Source organism: Pleurodeles waltl, unplaced genomic scaffold (assembly GCF_031143425.1).
Source record: "Pleurodeles waltl isolate 20211129_DDA unplaced genomic scaffold, aPleWal1.hap1.20221129 scaffold_39, whole genome shotgun sequence".
Taxonomy (NCBI): domain Eukaryota; kingdom Metazoa; phylum Chordata; class Amphibia; order Caudata; family Salamandridae; genus Pleurodeles; species Pleurodeles waltl.
The window spans coordinates 473076-479075 of record NW_027150097.1 but is presented as its reverse complement, the minus strand read 5'-3'; the positions used below and the strand labels follow the sequence as shown (position 1 = coordinate 479075).

General features: G+C 44.0%; 1 non-coding gene across 1 annotated transcript; it reads right to left on the bottom strand.

The window, feature by feature from the left end:
- Nucleotides 1–5838: 5838 nt before the first annotated feature.
- On the bottom strand, nucleotides 5839–5910 carry TRNAE-UUC (transfer RNA glutamic acid (anticodon UUC)). The gene has a single exon. It is a non-coding gene; the product is annotated as a tRNA-Glu (tRNA).
- Nucleotides 5911–6000: the final 90 nt, after the last annotated feature.

The window sequence follows — 6000 nt, the reverse complement described above, 5'->3', positions numbered from 1 at the left end:
ACTGTGAACTCATCATACAGCTCAGTGTATGTGAGGTGTCTCCTAGGTCACACTGCATTCCGTACACTGAGAGTTATATTCTTCTTCTCAGTAGTACACAATCAATTGGGGTAACAGACACTTCACTTCTGACAAAAGAGAAGGAATGACCAGAAGTCATCATTTCTGCCACAACCTGTCAGGTTTCATTATTTACAACCTTAGAGCTTCTACACATACACAGAGCCCAGGACACGGAGGACAGCAGCAGTCCCTGCATTCACTATTACTAACCCCTCCCCTTGAGCCAGACAAAGCTACGCCCCATCCGTAGGACACTCCTGGGTTTCCTCACCAGACTGATGGCCCCACAGACCCCTCTCTAGTTATCTTCCAGCTGCTTCCTTGACGACACTCCCCTGCACCTGTCACAGGCTCCAGGCTGCCCTCCTGGGGCTCGAGTTATACTCCTTCTCTATCTACTAACAGCACCGACTCCAGTCCTGACACTGGATTGGTTCAAACAGAGAAGAAACAGCTCAGAAGTAGTCTGTGTTGTTCCCAGGTACCTGCATCTTCACAGAGTGACTGCCAGGGGGCAGCACAGCCAAAGCACTCACAGCCCACAAGGCTACAAATCATCAATCGGATGTCAGCAGCCTTGTCAGAGGCGCAGAGACTAGTAATTCCACAATATTTTGGTACAGCAAAGGAAGAAGCAAGTGCTGAGCTGAAGTGGTCACTGCTGTTTTGTCACAACACCAGACATATGTTCTTAAAAGCATGTAAGCGCACATTCTTAGGCATTCTCCATCGTCTTCTCCCTTTCTGACATTATACCAATTGTATAAACCCGAATGGAGAAAAGTTAAAATATAAGGTACTAGGAATATGCGCCAAAGGTAGGCAAATTAAACATTTCAAGTACAAATATTACCATATTTATTGATGTAAAATGTAAACAAGTTAGACTGAAAATATGTGTGTGTGTTTACAAAGGATGTCTAAAGTGTATGCTGTGAGGTCAGGTTGCAGTTCACTACTTGCACTTGTGCCTTTCACAAGTGTGAGTACCCAGTTACACTAATGTCTGCTCTGACTTGTTATTCTGAGAGTCATGTGCTAAAGGGGGGCTTCCACCCTAGTTTGAGGGACCAGAGTACGAATGCCCCAGGGCACAGGAAGTACACAGTCCTCATTGATACAACTGTGGCCCAGTAACTTCTGACTGCCCTTTGACCCCACAGACTGGCACATATATGTCATCAGACTATAGCACCGTGGTACATATGCACACATGTGCATGTACACGTCAGCCAGTTTTTTATTCATTTATGTGCTAATACTGTTCAGCATCAGGATGTGATGTCGAAGGAGACTGGTGGAGAGCGCCGAAGTCTCTGGTATTTCAAGACAAAACTAGAGACCTTTTCACACTCATATACTGCTCCAGGCAGATCTTCCACTGCAAATGCAAGTTATATGAGTCCAGCTGAAAACTGTTTAATTTTGGGTACTTGCTTTAGTCAAATGTTACCATTTGCAACTCACAAAAAAAAAGCAAAGGGCAATTTCATAAATTAACACTTTGGTAAAGTCGTTCTTTCACACCGTACATTTCCGTAAGTTTCTCTCTCCTTGTAAGTTATCCGGTGTGAAGGCCAAGTGGAGTCAGGTCCACACTGTGCATCTTACAGTTGTGTAGCCAGAGTAGAGAGGTGTCCACACAGACACAGGACGTAGACAACACCTGTGTGTAGCATCAAGTGTCCCCAGCAACGCCTATAGAATAATGTATAGATGCCCCCAAACCGCAGAAACCACGAGGGGAATGAAAAGAGGAAGAGACGGGTTATGTCAGAGATACAAATGGTTTCCTGCTCAAGACCTGCAATAAATTTAAACAAAAGTATTATTACAAACATTCCAGGTCCTACCGATATTGGAACTCAGATTGCTGGATTCAGAGTCCAGAGTGCTAATCATTACACGATGGAACCAACGTCCACGATCCTCAACCCTAGGAGTCCTGAAGCAGTGTCAGTCACCACCTACTGTCTATCGCTTGAATTCGTTCACACTGTAAATCAAACATGACAAATCCAACAGCACAACTAAAATGTGTATTTCACAAGTAATAACATAAAAACAGAAATATACTTTTGCTGATGCAGAAACAAAGAAAACGTCTCGTCTGATGCTTCGAAATCTCCATTTAGCATGGCCCCTTAACTAACCACCAAGAGTCTTTGCACGGCTGGGAACCTTTGTAAAAGAGTCAGTGGGTCACTGTGAATGCAGCAGATCTTCACCCCTGTATTTCTTACAAAGAAGCAGAGTTTTATTCCAGGTACAGGAGGCATCTCTGGTGTCTGATACTACCGGTAGTGTTCAGCCTACCCTCTCTGAGAGAGCAGCAGTGAGGGTACAAAGCACACTGGTTGCAAAATGTGGACACTGCAAACAACAGCTGCAATATCACAGATGATATAAAACACATAAAGTACTCAAGTCTTATACTAGATACAACACAGCAGGGAAATCATGTCATAAAACAAATGATGAACCCACAGTATGGAAGGGGCAGGTAATAAAATGCGAATTTCCCATGGTGGGACCACAGTCAATTGCTGCCTTCTTCTCTGTGCCCCGGTCTCTTTATATAATCTGTACTTTTTGTTGTGCAATAAAAGAAAAACAAGGAATAACCCTTCATAGTATTAATGTACAGGTCAAGGGCTGGGGAGAGAGGGCAGTAGATCTGGGGGTCGGTGTAAACCTCTGACGGCATTAGATGGAAGCAGAAGACAAAGCAAGTGACATTTATTAAGACTTTAGGTGCATTTAGGTTTATAGAAAAAAACTGAGAAAGATTAAAATGTCTGAGTAGTGAAAAAAAAAAAATGGAGTTCCCATAACGGAAGTTGAACCCGGGCCGCCTGGGTGAAAACCAGGAATCCTAACCGCTAGACCATATGGGAACTGTGAGCTCATCATACAGCTCAGTGTATGTGAGGTGTCTCCTAGGTCACACTGCATTCCGTACACTGAGAGTTATATTCTTCTTCTCAGTAGTACACAATCAATTGGGGTAACAGACACTTCACTTCTGACAAAAGAGAAGGAATGACCAGAAGTCATCATTTCTGCCACAACCTGTCAGGTCTCATTATTTACAACCTTAGAGCTTCTACACCTACACAGAGCCCTGGACACGGAGGACAGCAGCAGTCCCTGCATTCACTATTACTAACCCCTCCCCTTGAGCCAGACAAAGCCACGCCCCATCCGTAGGACACTCCTGGGTTTCCTCACCAGACTGATGGCCCCACAGACCCCTCTCCAGTTATCTTCCAGCTGCTTCCTTGACGACACTCCCCTGCACCTGTCACAGGCTCCAGGCTGCCCTCCTGGGGCTCGAGTTATACTCCTTCTCTATCTACTAACAGCACCGACTCCAGTCCTGACACTGGATTGGTTCAAACAGAGAAGAAACAGCTCAGAAGTAGTCTGTGTTGTTCCCAGGTACCTGCATCTTCACAGAGTGACTGCCAGGGGGCAGCACAGCCAAAGCACTCACAGCCCACAAGGCTACAAATCATCAATCGGATGTCAGCAGCCTTGTCAGAGGCGCAGAGACTAGTAATTCCACAATATTTTGGGACAGCAGAGGAAGAAGCAAGTGCTGAGCTGAAGTGGTCACTGCTGTTTTGTCACAACACCAGACATATGTTCTTAAAAGCATGTAAGCGCACATTCTTAGGCATTCTCGCTCGTCTTCTCCCTTTCTGACATTATACCAATTGTATACACCCGAATGGAGAAAAGTTAAAATATAAGGTACTAGGAATATGCGCCAAAGGTAAGCAAATTAAACATTTCAAGTACAAATATTACCATATTTATTGATGTAAAATGTAAACAAGTTAGACTGAAAATATGTGTGTGTGTTTACAAAGGATGTCTAAAGTGTATGCTGTGAGGTCAGGTTGCAGTTCACTACTTGCACTTGTGCCTTTCACAAGTGTGAGTACCCAGTTACACTAATGTCTGCTCTGACTTGTTATTCTGAGAGTCATGTGCTAAAGGGGGGCTTCCACCCTAGTTTGAGGGACCAGAGTACGAATGCCCCAGGGCACAGGAAGTACACAGTCCTCGTTGATACAACTGTGGCCCAGTAACTTCTGACTGCCCTTTGACCCCACAGACTGGCACATATATGTCATCAGACTATAGCACCGTGGTACATATGCACACATGTGCATGTACACGTCAGCCAGTTTTTTATTCATTTATGTGCTAATACTGTTCAGCATCAGGATGTGATGTCGAAGGAGACTGGTGGAGAGCGCCGAAGTCTCTGGTATTTCAAGACAAAACTAGAGACCTTTTCACACTCATATACTGCTCCAGGCAGATCTTCCACTGCAAATGCAAGTTATATGAGTCCAGCTGAAAACTGTTTAATTTTGGGTACTTGCTTTAGTCAAATGTTACCATTTGCAACTCACAAAAAAAAAGCAAAGGGCAATTTCATACATTAACACTTTGGTAAAGTCGTTCTTTCACACCGTACATTTCCGTAAGTTTCTCTCTCCTTGTAAGTTATCCGGTGTGAAGGCCAAGTGGAGTCAGGTCCACACTGTGCATCTTACAGTTGTGTAGCCAGAGTAGAGAGGTGTCCACACAGACACAGGACGTAGACAACACCTGTGTGTAGCATCAAGTGTCCCCAGCAACGCCTATAGAATAATGTATAGATGCCCCCAAACCGCAGAAACCACGAGGGGAATGAAAAGAGGAAGAGACGGGTTATGTCAGAGATACAAATGATTTCCTGCTCAAGACCTGCAATAAATTTAAACAAAAGTATTATTACAAACATTCCAGGTCCTACCGATATTGGAACTCAGATTGCTGGATTCAGAGTCCAGAGTGCTAATCATTACACGATGGAACCAACGTCCACGATCCTCAACCCTAGGAGTCCTGAAGCAGTGTTAGTCACCACCTACTGTATAGCGCTTGAATTCGTTCACACTGTAAATCAAACATGACAAATCCAACAGCACAACTAAAATGTGAATTTCACAAGTTTTAACATAAAAACAGAAATATACTTTTGCTGATGCAGAAACAAAGAAAACGTCTCGTCTGATGCTTCGAAATCTCCATTTAGCATGGCCCCTTAACTAACCACCAAGAGTCTTTGCACGGCTGGGAACCTTTGTAAAAGAGTCAGTGGGTCACTGTGAATGCAGCAGATCTTCACCCCTGTATTTCTTACAAAGAAGCAGAGTTTTATTCCAGGTACAGGAGGCATCTCTGGTGTCTGATACTACCGGTAGTGTTCAGCCTACCCTCTCTGAGAGAGCAGCAGTGAGGGTACAAAGCACACTGGTTGCAAAATGTGGACACTGCAAACAACAGCTGCAATATCACAGATGATATAAAACACATAAAGTACTCAAGTCTTATACTAGATACAACACAGCAGGGAAATCATGTCATAAAACAAATGATGAACCCACAGTATGGAAGGGGCAGGTAATAAAATGCGAATTTCCCATGGTGGGACCACAGTCAATTGCTGCCTTCTTCTCTGTGCCCCGGTCTCTTTATATAATCTGTACTTTTTGTTGTGCAATAAAAGAAAAACAAGGAATAGTATTAATGTACAGGTCAAGGGCTGGGGAGAGAGGGCAGTAGATCTGGGGGTCGGTGTAAACCTCTGACGGCATTAGATGGAAGCAGAAGACAAAGCAAGTGACATTTATTAAGACTTTAGGTGCATTTAGGTTTATAGAAAAAAATTGAGAAAGATTAAAATGTCTGAGTAGTGAAAAAAAAAAAATGGAGTTCCCATACCGGGAGTTGAACCCGGGCCGCCTGGGTGAAAACCAGGAATCCTAACCGCTAGACCATATGGGAACTGTGAACTCATCATACAGCTCAGTGTATGTGAGGTGTCTCCTAGGTCACACTGCATTCCGTACACTGAGAGTTATATTCTTCTTCTCA